Source organism: Pelobates fuscus, chromosome 7 (assembly GCF_036172605.1).
Source record: "Pelobates fuscus isolate aPelFus1 chromosome 7, aPelFus1.pri, whole genome shotgun sequence".
Taxonomy (NCBI): Eukaryota; Metazoa; Chordata; class Amphibia; order Anura; family Pelobatidae; genus Pelobates; species Pelobates fuscus.
In genome coordinates, this window is record NC_086323.1 from 117,517,345 (window position 1) to 117,532,298 (window position 14,954).

Sequence of the window (14,954 nt, forward strand, 5' to 3'; positions counted from 1 at the left end):
TGTTGTGTCTACTCCTACCGTGTCTTATACCCTTAGTAGTTAGGTCTGTGCAAAGCCTGATAGGAAGTATAGCAGAGAGGAAGGCTGCTGCACAGATAATGGCGATATATAAGTATAAGGCTCTAGATCAAGGAGAACCAATGCAGGAAGATGAGTGTTAAAAGATTCACATCATAAGATAAGTCTGGTCTGGTTCAAGGTAACTTGCGGTGTAAGCAAAACTAAGGTTATGTGATGCCTCAAGTAATTGTAAAATATCAAGAGGCATCAAAGGGGGGAATGTGGTGGAATCTCGGTAAAAATAAATTTAGTAGGCCGAGATTACCACGTGGCATGTGTACGTGCATATGCTGACGTATCGATCAGTTGGTTGCACGTGGCAAGATACGATCAGTAGTGTACGGAGCATGTGCAAGAATACAGGATATAGTATTCCCCCTCCTCCATTGTGCTGGACAAGCCATGCGGTCAAACAGGAAGTTAATTCTTATTTGTGTTGATTGGTTAAGAGAATGTGCGGGTGGAGCTTAATATGGGAGGAGTTATATGCCTATATAAGGAGCCTGCACTATTGTCCGGGGCTCAGACTTTGCTGTATTTTGGTGACGCTAGTCCCTCTGAGTCCCGATCGGTGATCCAATAAAGAATCTCTTCCTTCCTGAAGAAACCTGTGTCCATCTCTCTGTGCTTGGCTTCCGTCAGTTTCTCCGGTATCAGTGTGACCTGTTAAAGGTATCTTACTTGCCGCAGTACTCATCCCAGTAAACGCTACAAATGCATTTACTAGAGTGAGGAAACGAGACACTTTTTAAAAAGAAACTGTGTTTATTGTATAATTCAATAGATAAATCACCAAGTACTGACTTATATAAATAGCACTGCACACGTAGACTGCCCCAGGGTACTAGACAGTGCATTAAGGTAAATTAAAAAATGAATTGCATTATTCAGGGTATTATACTTTGATCATTTCTGAATTGGAGACTTAATCCATATTAAGTAATTTTTCTTGAATTTGAAACTCCATATCCTATTCACAACAATTCACAATTTTAGTGAATAAACCATACTATTTACTTGCAGTGAATTGAAACCCAATCAGAAAAGTTAGGCCAAAAAAGTCCAAGCTGTTACTATAGCTCAGCTGGAGATTTTTTTTTTCAATTCTGAAAATCAGTTTTCAATTTACTACAATTTGACGTTTAGTGAATAAAACCCCATTAAACTGTAAATTGTTGGGCATTGGCCCATCAAGTTAAAAGTTCAGGCCAAAATAACTGCGTTAGAAAAAAGTTAGTTGGAGAATTTGACCAATTTGGCTTTTTTGGGGATTAACATTATAATAATAATTATTATTTTGTGAATAATTCCACGTGAGGGCCTACGATGTGATAACAAAAAGAAATTTGGGTTGTATGTACTAAACAGCAAATTATAGTGATCTGAAAGCTGAATTGTAAAATGTAGGCAAAAATAGTCAGTTTGGAAAAATTCTCCAATACAGGAAGTCGCAGTTTGACTATTAAAGCCTAGATTTTGCAGTTCTGTTTTTTTTTAAACAAATAAACAGGCAAGGCGCATATTCTGTGAAGTAAACATAATATCTCAACATTTTTCGTAGGGGGACTTTTGTCAATGGAAGTACCTATTATGACTCAAAGCCATACACATTGACACTCTAACTATGCTGTCATTTCTTTTAAATGTTCCTGGAATTGCAGACCTTCCATAGAAACATAGAAACATAAAATGTGACGGTAGATAAGAACCATTCAGCCCATCTAGTCTGCCCAATTTTCTAAATACTTTCAGTCTCTGGCCTTATCTTGTAGTTAGGATAGCCTTATGCCTATCCCACGCATGCTTAAACTCCTTTACTGTGTTAACCTCTACCACTTCAGCTGGAAGGCTATTCCATGCATCCACTACCCTCTCAGTAAAGTAATACTTCCTGATATTATTTTTAAACCTTTGCCCCTCTAATTTAAGACTATGTCCTCTTGTTGTGGTAGTTTTTCTTCTTTTAAATATAGTCTCCTCCTTTACTGTGTTGATTCCCTTTATGTATTTAAATGTTTCTATCATATCCCCCCTGTCTCGTCTTTCCTCCAAGCTATACATGTTAAGATCCTTTAACCTTTCCTGGTAAGTTTTATCCTGCAATCCATGAACCAGTTAGTAGCCCTTCTCTGAACTCTCTCTAAGGTATCAATATCCTTCTGAAGATACGGTCTCCAGTACTGCGTACAATACTCCAAGTGAGGTCTCACCAGTGTTCTGTACAATGGCATGAGCACTTCCCTCTTTCTACTGCTAATACCTCTCCCTATACAACCAAGCATTCTGCTAGCATTTCCTGCTGCTCTGTTACATTGTCTGCCTACCTTTAAGTCATCAGAAATAATCACCCCTAAATCCCTTTCCTCAGATGCAGGGCCGGACTGGCCCACCGGGATACCGGGAAATTTCCCGGTGGGCCGTCGGCACCTGGGGCCGGGGTGACCTGCGGCCACAGGGAGAAGTTGAATGGCGGCCGCAGGGAGAAGTTGAATGGCGGCCGCAGGGGAAGCTCTTCTGGCGGCCGCTGGGGGAGCAGGCTGTTCTGTCTCTGCTCCCCCTCCCTCGCGCGCAGCTTAATGAGACCGGGGCCGGAATATGATGTCATATTCCGGCCCCGGTCTCTTTCTAGCGCGCGAGGGAGGGGGAGCAGAGACAGAACAGCCTGCTCCCCCAGCTGCCGCCAGAAGAGCTTCCCCTGCGGCCACCATTCAACTTCTCCCTGCGGACGCCAGCACACATATCTGTATGCCCACCCACAGGTACCAAAAAGTATGTATGTCAGTGGGAGTGTTTGAGTGTGTGTGTGTCATGCTGTGTGTGTGTGTCTGTCTGTGTCATGGTGTGTGTGTGTCTGTATGTGTAATGGTGTGTCTGTCATGCTGTATGTCTGTCTGTGTCATGGTGTGTGTGTCTGTGTCGTGTGTCTGTGTCACGGTGTGTCTGTATCATGGCGTGTGTGTCTGTCTGTCTGTGTCATGGTGTGTGTGTGTGTCTGTCTGTGTCATAGTGTGTGTGTGTGTGTCTGTCTGTGTCATGGTGTGTGTCTGTGTCACGGTGTGTCTGTATCATGGCGTGTGTGTCTGTCTGTCTGTCATGCTGTGTGTCTGTCTGTGTCATGGTGTGTGTGTGTGTCTGTCTGTGTCATGGTGTGTGTGTGTCTGTCTGTGTCATGGTGTGTGTCTGTATCATGGCGTGTGTGTCTGTCTGTCTGTCATGCTGTGTGTCTGTCTGTGTCATGGTGTGTGTGTGTGTATGTCTGTGTCATGGTGTGTGGGTGTGTCTGTCTGTGTCATGGTGTGTGTGTGTGTCTGTCTGTGTCATGGTGTGTGTGTCTGTGTCACGGTGTGTCTGTATCATGGTGTGTGTGTGTGTCTGTCTGTGTCATGGTGTGTGTGTGTGTCTGTCTGTGTCATGGTGTGTGTGTGTATGCCTGTCTGTGTCATGGTGTGTGTGTGTATGCCTGTCTGTGTCATGGTGTGTGTGTGTGTCTGTCTGTGTCATGGTGTGTGTGTGTCTGTCTGTGTCATGGTATGTGTGTGTCTGTGTCGTGTGTGTGTCTGTGTCACGGTGTGTCTGTATCATGGTGTGTGTGTGTCTGTGTCATGGTCTGTGTCATGGTGTGTGTATGTCTGTCATGGTGTGTGTGTGTGTGTCAGTCGTGGTGTCTGTGTGTGTTTTTAAAAATAGTGTTTTACTCACTTTTTTTTTCAATGTCGTGCTGGTCTCTGCCTCTATGACTGAGATCATCAAGCTTGATGATCTCAGCCAATCCGCACTGACACAGGAAGCGCCTCTAGTGACCGTCTGAGTGTCTGTCACTAGAGGTGTCACTATTAAGCCATGTAAACACTGCCTTTTCTCTCAAAAGTCAGTGTTTACATTCAAAAGCCTGCAGGGACAGGCTATAGACACCAGAACCACAACATTAAGCTGTGTGTGTGCGCGCCTGCTAGTGAGTGAGCTTGCTTGCATGTGTGTGTGTGCCTGCTAGTAAGTGAGCTTGTGTTTTTATGTCAATGAGCTGAGGTATATTAGTGAAATTGTTTGTCTATGAGGCTGTGTATCAATGAGCTTGTGTGTGTCAGTGAGATTGTCTGTGTCTGCATGTGAGTATGCTTACTGTATAATTAAATGTTTTACTCTGAAAGGACCAATATATTATATTAGAAAAAGCAATATATATATATATATATATATATATATATATATATATATATATATTACTCAATCATCTGGGGTGGCAAGACATAGCTTTACATATTACATGCGACAATATATGGCGCAATGACTTATGGGGCTGGCATAGATTTTTTTTTCCAGGGCTGCTTTGTATCCCCAGTCCGGCCCTGCTCAGATGTTGAGGTTAGGACTCTATCAAATATTCTGTACTCTGCCCTTGGGTTTTTACGTCCAAGATGCATTATCTTGCACTTATCCACATTAAATATCAGTTGCCACAACTCTGACCATTTTTCTAGTTTACCTAAATCATTAGCCATTTGGCTTATCCCTCCTGGAACATCAACCCTGTTACATATCTTAGTATCATCAGCAAAAAGACATACCTTACTATCAAGACCTTCTGCAATATCACTAATAAAAATATTAAAGAGAATAGGTCTAAGTACAGATCCCTGAGGTACCCCACTGGTGACAAGCCCAAGCTTCGAATATACTCCATTGACTACAACCCTCTGTTGCCTGTCACTCAGCCACTGCCTTACCCATTCAACAATATTGGAATCCAAACTTAAAGATTGCAGTTTATTGCAAAAGAATAAGGGAAGTGAGGGGAGGGGGGGAGCAGATAATATCAAAATATGTTTATAAAATATATGTTATAAAAAAAACATTAAAATGTTGCATACCTTTCTGACAGTAATATCGCAGTGCACAATAATGTATCACAACATAAAACAGCAAAACCCTTCTAGAGAAGCAACTGTGCGACACAGTAAAACACCATGATGTGGTTTAAATTCATAATTCAATATGATGAATTACCACTTTTGAAAGAGCCTTCCTAATTATACCTTTAATGACTAGTGCTAAGGAGAACACAACGGCTGCCTTGTACTAAAACTCCTATCAGTCTTATCCATTTGTAGGCCTAGAGCAGGCACCTGGATTACCAAAACGTGATTATATATGATCTTACGAGAGGCAGTTTCTTAGTTATTCACTAAAATGAGAATTCTTAGTATTTTTTTTAATTTAAAGGAACACTATAGTCACCTAAATTACTTTAGCTAAATAAAGCAGTTTTAGTGTATAGATCATTCCCCTGCAATTTCACTGCTCAATCCACTGTCATTTAGGAGTTAGCCACACCTTCCCTGGCTATGATTGACAGAGCCTGCATGAAAAAAATAACTGGTTTCACTTTCAAACAGATGTAATTTACCTTAAATAATTGTATCTTAATCTCTAAATTGAACTTTAATCACATACAGGAGGCTCTTGCAGGGTCTAGCAAGCTATTAACATAGCAGGGGATAAGAAAATCTTAATTACACAGAACTTGCAATAAAGAAAGCCTAAATAGGGCTCTCTTTACAGGAAGTGTTTATGGAAGGCTGTGCAAGTCACATGCAGGGAGGTGTGACTAGGGTTCATAAACAAAGGGATTTAACTCCTAAATGGCAGAGGATTGAGCAGTGAGGCTACAGGGGCATGTTCTATACACCAAAACTGCTTCATTAAGCTAAAGTTGTTCAGGTGACTATAGTGTCCCTTTAAGACCAAAACAGTCAGTTCTGCTTATAGATTGGCTACATTGGCCTAAAACTGTAAATTTTCTTTTCATTTTCACTTTATCAAAGAACTCCGAGAGTGTAAATTTTTGGAAATTCAAAGCGAATTCACAGTGAATTTCATGTTTCAGTGTTTTGGGCTAAAATAATTAACTTGGAAAAATGCTCATAGTCGACCTTGTTTTCAGTTTTAATATATCGGCCTAAAACTCGAAATTCACTTTTACGGTTTAGTAAAAATGGCAACATAGACATAAGAGCTAAAGTATCTACGGACAGGGAGTACAAATTAAACATTGCCTCTGACAACCTGGGATGCTTGTCAGGTAATTTTTTGCTAGTGTATACCAGATAGGTTTCTAAGCAATGACAAAATTCTTCAAGGAAAAAAAAAAAACACAAAACTTTAAGGCGGGTCCTAGTCTGCCACATCAGTAAACTAACTTTTCACATAATGTAATGTGAACAGAATACAAATGAGAAGTGTTTATTGTTGTTGTGAACACACAGTGCATTATCATTTATGTTTAGTTGCCAAAGGGTTCATTCACTAAACAGTGAATTGTGCTACATTAAAGAACTAATCTTGCCACACGCAGATCAAAATAGTTACATTGACAAAAAAAATCTCAAACTCTTACACACTTCCTACTTGGCTCCTCCGGCCCAAAATTCAGGAAACGTGGTTTGCAATTTGCTGTTTAGACAATAACTCCCCAAGTATACCACAGAGGTAAAAGTCACACAATTTAAACTGTAAAATTACTGTTCTGTTTGTGTATACAAAAGCCAACAACTATTTACAGGATCAGACTGTGGTAAATTATTTTTATATTTTAATGTGAAGTAAAATAAATGTGATTTGGGGGGGGGGGGGGGGGGAGGGGGGAGGATGAGGGGAATTGGAGGGTTTAGGCTAATTTTATTTAAAAAAAATTGAAGTAATCCCAATGTTTTTGATTATTTAAAAAAAAAACAACAACACATCTTTTAGTACAAAGCTATATATCATGTGTTTATTTCTAATGCAAACACGTATTAACTGTCAATATTTTATTGAAATTATATATTTAAAAAAAAACAAAAAACTAGTGAGCAAGTGTATGTTAACCCATTCTTAGCTGGAGAGATAAAAATAAGGCTGCTCAATTTGTTCCTAGTTGCAACCCACAGCAAGGTAGAAGATTCACTGCATTCCTATGATGACAAAGTGCATTTTAAAAATAAATAAATAAAAAGGGATGATTATATAAAACTGGGTAGACTGCTTGTTGTGTGAGGTTAGAAAACCAAGCTGAAAAAAAAAAAACCCCAAACAACAGAAAATATCAGCAAACCTTTAGATAGCTCTGGAGTCCACGGGGAGATAACAGTTAGCAGTTTGTAAAGTACAAAAATATATATGTATGTTCTAATTAAAATTGACTTCCTGTAATTAAAACAACACGTGCACATAAAATGACAATATTAACAACAATGAAGGCACAAGTGCCCCTGGAGGTAAATGTGCCCACACTGAACATGGAAAGCTCTGAAATCAGTTGAGTGTCAAAAGCTGAGAAAGTGGGTGGAGGGAAAAAAAAAAAAATAGAAAAAAAGAAAAAAGAAAAAAGCCCCCAAAATTTTAGAGAAGGCAGACAGTGAGAGAGAGAGAGAAAAGAGAAAGACAGTAGCGCGCATGCGCAGTGTCAGCTTCTGTGCCATATTGGAATGAGGCAGTGAGCAGCGGTGGGGGTGAATAGCTCACACAAGCAGGGGGAAGAGAAGAGCGCACCCGGCCCTGCAAATCAGCCTGGAAAAAGTCCGCACGGGTAAGAAGAAACTCAGCAACGGGTGTCCTTAGGCAGGGGAGACCCTGAGCTACCTGCTGGGTGGGTTTTTTCTTCTTTATAGGGCTTTAGATGTTTTTAAAGAGCTTCCCAAGTTTGCACCAGTCTATCCCTGGAGGAGGATGTTGTGTGTATGTGTATATATGGGAGGGGGCCAGCTGGCTTGCACTTTAGCAGTGTGCATGTGCATTATAAATATATATATGTATTTAGCTTTAATTGCAGTTCTGAGACTGTGTAGTTATGTAGTTGTTTATATCCCCCCACACAGAGCACCCTACCTATATGTATATAAGAATAATAGTCTTCTATATTGGTGTGTCCATATCTCTCTCTATTATATGTGTGTATATATATATTTTATTAGGCATAGCAATAGACTTAGGGCTGTAGGTGTGCTCTCCTCTTTTCTTATATTCTTTTTTTTTTTTTTTTCTTCCTGCACTTTGTACACGTTCATACATTGAAACAAAAAAAAGCAATACAATAATAAAAAAAAAACACATTCAGACCAACAACTTCATGCAAACTCAGCAACAACAACAACAAAAAAGACAAAAAAGACATGATGTGTATGTGTGAGGCTTTAGTAACATTAATGTTTTTAAAGGCTGATCATTCAGGAAACATAGATGGCACTCATTTCATTCCTGACACATGCATGGGGCAACACTGATTTGTTTTCGCTTTAGTTGTATTTTCTGTGTGCTTGAAGTCTGCCCCCACAGTCAGTTGAACGTCATATTAGTGGGAATCCTAAAAGAGTACACTGAGGCATAATTTTGGGTTAGCCAGGATGACCTATATGATGACGAATCGTCATTCTGGTATTTTGTGACGTTGCCTTGAACGTTTTAACCCACTGAGTGCCAGGTTGAAAGGATTAACTTTTTGTTTTCCTTTCTCTATTAGCATTAGAATTGTATCCTTCTAGACATTCCACAGCCTAAAAAGATCTTCACATCTCCTATTCATCCATTCTGCAGCCCATGGCTAGTTTGCTGAAACATACTCTAGAAAAAAAAAGCTTTTATATTTTATTAGAATCAACATATTAAGTGTTTTTATTTTTTTTTTTAGAACTTTTTTTTTTTTTGGTAATCCCAAAATATTCTGTTTGCACATTTTGAAAAACTTATTATTGTTTTTTTTTAATTGAAAGAGCATCAACTGTTACAACACTCCCCAAAAAAGCAACACTAACACTTGGGTTCTAAGTGCCATATTTATTATTCCGAATCTGTATAGTGAATAGTGTATTTTAAAGGAATTAAATAGAATTGTTGCTTGAAAAGCATACGTTACCCAGGATTTTGGGAGCCGTGTAAATGATTTTGTTGTGTAAGTGTATTATTTTTTTAAGAGCTACAATAGGGTTGTTGATTCTCAGAATTGCTCTACTTCTTGCATTCATTGTATTCTGAAGGAAATGGTGAGATGTTTTCTCGTGGAACAAAGTAACTATACAGATGGTGAATTTAACATCATATTTAAGTTTTGACAGAAAACTTGATGTGGACAGGATATATGTATTTCTCTTCTGAAATATATCTTTCGCGTACACAAATGTACATTTTTAAATGTATACTTCATATTTCGGCGTCCTGAATTGTGTTTAGAGGGAATTATTTTGTTTTGTCCAACAAAGTGAATGTAAAGTGTAAAAAAAATAAAATGAAAAAATAATAATTCCCAAGCTTTGTGCTAACAGAATTACAAAAAAGTGTAGATTGATCAGTGGGTCCAATTTTGTCTCTTCTGCTACTGTCAAACTACACTCTCTATGTTCTTAATTTTGTGGGAATATAGTTAAACAGCTGTAGCCCCAAAGGTGGACATCCATGGTCAGTGATAGGTGTCCTTGTGTGATAGGTCAATTTTGCTCTCCATATGTTCCATAACTTACTACAGTAATGCCTGGATGAGCATGATGGGATATGTAGTTTTCAAACATCTAGGAATCCACGGGTAGCCATCAAAGTTATACATCAAGAGAAATAACCTTGTTAATTTGATTGCTCTGCCTTGTTAGACATCACCATGCGTCTCAGAATATAAATTAACTGTTGCAATGGAGAATATGTTTTCCTGTAGTGCTGTAGGATATCACAAACAGGGTGTGTCACTCATATAAAACTCTTTGGTTTTTTTTAATGTATGTGATTTTCTATTGATCCATGTATTCACTTGCAATTCTGCCACAGCAGTGCATGTACTTTGCATTATTCCTGCAGTGACACTGTAAACACTGTTTAAATGAGTCGGAGCAGGAAGTTGCTAAGATACATAGTAGGAAGTGCAGAGAAAAAAAAAAACTGCTTCTCCCTGCCTTCTGATAAAGAGAACATACAATTTCTTATGATCTGTCAACATATTCAAACCTGATAACTTTTATTTCTGAATTTTAGTTTGGGCATAGTTTATGATTAAAACAATCCAATCTTTTCACCGGTTTAGTTATGCATTGCATGTATAGGAATGCAATGTATTTTTTGCCTCTTTTTGGGAGCCTGTTTTAGATTAATGCATGCTATGTAAAAAAAGTAACCGGTGGGACACCACTGGCATTAAATAATGCCTCCCCCTCTCTCCTCACCACCCCCCTCCCCCTCCGCAATTGATGTAAGGGTGCTGTTTAAAATACTATGCTGTTGAGCTTAATCCGTTAGCTCCTTTTGACACAAAGTAAAGGAATTACAGTCCCAACTCCACTCCTAATATGAGCCTGTGATTATAGGGGTTCCCAATGTAACCAAAAATTATTCACTCTGTGATAATAGAACCAGATGGTGCCCACCTCCTCTTAATATGAGATATGAGGTTGCTTACCAGTTGTCACGTTTTCCTAGTCAAATGGCCATTGAATGATCTGTCACATAAACAATGTTGGGGGGAAAAATACTTTTTGCTTTTCTATCATCTGTTACCTGAATCATATTAATTTAGCTATATGTTTTACAAAAAGGCAACTATGTTCTTGTATGCTTAGATTAACAGAAAGTAGAACTATTCATTTACTGGAATTTTCAGAATATAGAAAACATGAGGAGTAAGAGATATGCCCATGTATTTTTAACTAGAAATTTAGAAGAAAAACAAAACAAAAAACAGCTGAATGTCTTACCCCTTTAGTATTCCTTTTCCTTCACCCTTCGTGTCTTTTACATTCTGTTGTTGCATGGCCTCTGATTGCATTAGAGAATCTTCCTTATAAAAAAACAAAGGAAGATAGATCCTCAACTGCCCTCCTCGAGGAGAAGCTACACAGTGTGACTACCAAGAGGGGGAGCTCTGTGCTCCCCATCTTGCTAGTCACCCAGACATTGTACCGACCCTTCCGCAGGTCACCCAGACATTGGGCAGGATGACCTTCGAAATATAGGATGTAGGCAGATGTTTGCCCCACATTTTAGGTTAAAAAATGTTGTCTTATGTTACAAAAAAATATGGTATTTGTTTTGTAATGCTTTATATTTGACGAATACTGCAAATTTCACATACGTACAAGAGCAGAAACAAAAAAAAAATCAAACGTATATGTAGAGTATATTTATTTTACAAGTGACTTTATAAGCAAACATTACGCTAAATTAAATAGAGGAAAAAATATCTTGTCTTTTTTTTAAATTCTTGGTAAGCGGGGCCTGGCCCAAACACAATTTCCTTGTTCCCCCATTATCTATGGGATGTATGGTCATTTTGGTATGGTACCCCTTGGCCCTATTATTATAGTAAGGCCGCAGGCACTGGGCCACATGCTGATTTATTATTGCATATATCGCACTCCTCTCAAAAGCTTTGAGAGATGGAGGGTAAGGGGCTCCGTATAACTATGCTAGTTTTAAAGGGTTCTCCTGCTCAGTTCTACGTGAGTCTCTACCATGCTATAAATGGTTTGGGGCTATTGCTAATTACATCATCATTTTTTGTCCGCTCTAAAATCTTGTTTGTTGAGTATATTGACGATTGTTACAGAAATGATAAAATATTCCAAATTATAAACCTTCTGTTAATTAAGGCATTATATATAATAAACTTGCATACTGCAATACTCTGGTTATTATGGCATTTCATCCTCTGGACTTGTATGGCTAATCCAATCTATATATTATATATAAATTTTAGTTTTTTTTTAGCAAATTACATCAGTCAAGTTTAGTCCAGGCACCGCCAGGGCACACATTGAAATGAGGACAAGATATAGAACTTTCCTGTTATCCCCTTCTCTGTATGCTTTTTCTGTGCTTAGTTCCAGGTGCTAAATACTGAGCTTATAAGTGATTGACAGGGAGCTACGATGGAGGTACCCAGTTGCAGGATAAATAGATGTGATACTATTAATATTCATACCTCATAAATGCATATATCATTTTTTTTTAATTATTTTTTTTAAGTTTAGTGGTACTTTTAGTGTATTGTTGAAGCAACACTTAGTATTTTAACATTCTGTTGCTAGACCCTGAAGGAGGGAACTCCCAAACCATACTTCTTCAGCTGCTGGGAACAGGCCCAATTATCTCACCAATGCTCAGTTAGTAATAAATGCCAGCTTTCTGGTTTTAAACTACTCGCACACTGGTAACACCACAAATACTTAAACTGCGGATGCCACCCATACTCAGATTGCTGGCGATGCAGTCACACTACGGGGGCCTGCACATATTTCGTGGGTATCCCAATTGTTGCAATTTCAGTTGTGGAAAGAAATACACTGTCATAAGCAAGTTTGCAGTTTTCCTTATCCCCATTCTTTCCTGCTGTTCAGTGTCTACACTATGCCAATCTGTATATATTGCGAGTGTGGTCTAATTCTTTATACTTCTGACTCTGCTCATTCCATTTTAATTTTATTTAATTTATTGATGCAAAATTCCACTTATTGTGGGACTACAACTCATTTGATATTTTGTTAGCTACTAGAGTCAGTCTATCTCTCTCTCTCTTTCTCTCTCGCTCACCTATTCTCCTGACTTGTTTTTTTTTTCAAACTTACTTGTGTATCTGATGTATCTGTTGTACAACACTATGGTATATGCCGACTCTATGTTTAATGAAAATATATAAAAAAAATAAGTTAAAAAAAAAGAGTATTCAAAAACCATGGGATTAATTATACTCCCATATGGTAGGACAAGTATTGTCAGTTGGGAACATATTTGCTTTGGCTGATAATCTCCTGTCTCTTGTTCTCTTTTTCCTAACTGACAGGAATCCTTGCTACAGCAAGCAGAAGCATAATTATCTAGTATAAAAACTATAACATTTTCCTGATTAATATGACGAGTTTTGTTTCCGGCTTTAAACAGATATAAAAGCCACGATCACTATCATTTATATAGTTTAGGAAATCCATAATTAAGCAGCAGCTATTCTTTAAAAAGTTATAATTTTTTTTCACTAGGGCCATCTTACTGCCATCTTACTAGGGCCATCTTACTGCCATCTTACTAGGGCCATCTTACTGCATCCCCACGTCCTTATTTACAAATAAAACCCCTTCATAACAACAACCACAATGTGGAAGCGGGTACCTGAAAGTAAGACCTCCCAAAAATGTTTTCATTTGGAAAAACAACTTACTTCATCCTTGTATAGGTAACTGAGTACAATGTTGGACTCTTTGAAATGTCTCTTTTCATGGAGTATGTTTAAATAAACTAAAGGCTGAGTGATGTCTCCAAACATGATACTCTAGTCTCAATACTTTATTTACTAGTTAATTTAAACCCCATTCCCTTACCTTCCTCGGGTGCTGGTTTCATAGAAACCCCTTAAGGACACATGCCATGTGTGACATGTCATGATTCCCATTTATTCCAGAAGTTTGGTCCTTAATGGGGTTAAAGCAGATCTGACGCTTTCAGGGGTCTTTGCATATTTTTCACCAAAGGTGATATCTCTGGTTAGCGTCTGGTGGCCATCAGGTGTAGTGGAAGGTAGGTTTACTTACCTAATGCTGTTCCTCACGGCTGCTGTAACTTTTAACAGGTGTTGGATTGGACAAAAGTTTAACAGCCTTTTCTTAAGTGTTGTCAATCTCAGGTAGTCCCTATTTTGTCTTTTGGTATTTTTGAATTGAGTGAGTTTTTATAAATATTATATCTTTGTAAAATAATCAGAAGTGACCAGAGCAATTTTAACATTTCTTTAGATTGCCATATAGTTGAATTGTAGTAATGCAAAGTGAATGCTGGTAGAGTTCTGATTAATATTCTGTTAAAATGAATACACAAAAACTAAACTCAGAGTACAGAAAAGAACAATATATCTTGTTTGCGTATATTCAGTATACCATAAGTACATAGATGCCACCCATTATACTTTTTGAGTGCTACGATAACTGGTTCTAACATAATATAGTCCAGTTACCGGAATTTTTGTTGTGAGAGTGGTTCAAGAACTCTGCATGTGACTGCACAAGGGGGCACTGACCTCACTAATGCATGCTAGAACTTGGCAGGTGCTACATAGAATTTCTTCTGCCTGGGCTTGCTAGCTACTACTTTGCAGACCAGCATCAAAGGGAAGTAAGTACAGTCCACTGATTGGCCCAAATTCTGTGACTGATTCCCCCTCCCCATAATAAATAGCCTGGATGTATTAGTATGCCAGGCAAATCCAATAATGAAATTATTGCTTTTATTGCCACCAAAAAGCAAAGCTAAAGTTACAAGATCTTGATTATAGAAAGCATTCAACTACAATGTACATCAGAACAGACTTTGCCTTTGCATGCTGTTAGTGTAAGACATAGTACACGTTTGAAGCTGACCAGAGCATGAACATCGAAAAGGAAAGTAAAACAAAGGAAAATACAAATATTTAAAATAGAACCATATAAAATGTGCTCCAATATTAACCCCTTAAGGACACAACTTCTGGAATAAAAGGGAATCGTGACGGAATATATCTGTCATGTGTCCTTAAGGGGTTAAAAAATAAAAAAGGGTACTGGTTGTGCAAATACATATAGTAAAAAATAAGTGCTAGCACCAAATGGTACTCTTTAACTGGACAAAATCCACATATAATGGTACCCAGAAAAATTGTCCTGGCCAAAGCGGATTTTATATAATCGCACATTACAGTTTTAACTCAAGAAAGCTCTGTAAGTGGCCCCAAAATCAGCTGGTGAGGTATATTTCGAAAAGAGATCACTTGTGAGATATGTACCGGTGGCTTCTAGTCTCGTTTGACAGTTGACTAAAAAAACCAGCATGGAAGTAAAGTACCAGCGTATAAACTGTGCATCTACCAGTAGGTACAGAGAGGTAGATGATCGAAGGAAAGAGAGATTTGCAAGAGATAGAAG

The 14,954-nt window shown here is 38.3% G+C and overlaps 1 protein-coding gene across 1 annotated transcript in view; it reads left to right on the forward strand.

Moving 5' to 3' along the window:
- Nucleotides 1–7,545: 7,545 nt before the first annotated feature.
- The window catches only part of SFMBT1 (Scm like with four mbt domains 1), a 97,259-nt gene continuing 89,850 nt past the window's right edge, over nt 7,546–14,954 (forward strand). The window contains exon 1 of the mRNA XM_063426490.1: nt 7,546–7,624. The gene's annotated coding sequence lies outside the window, so the exon portion shown is untranslated. The remainder of the gene's footprint in view (nt 7,625–14,954) is intronic.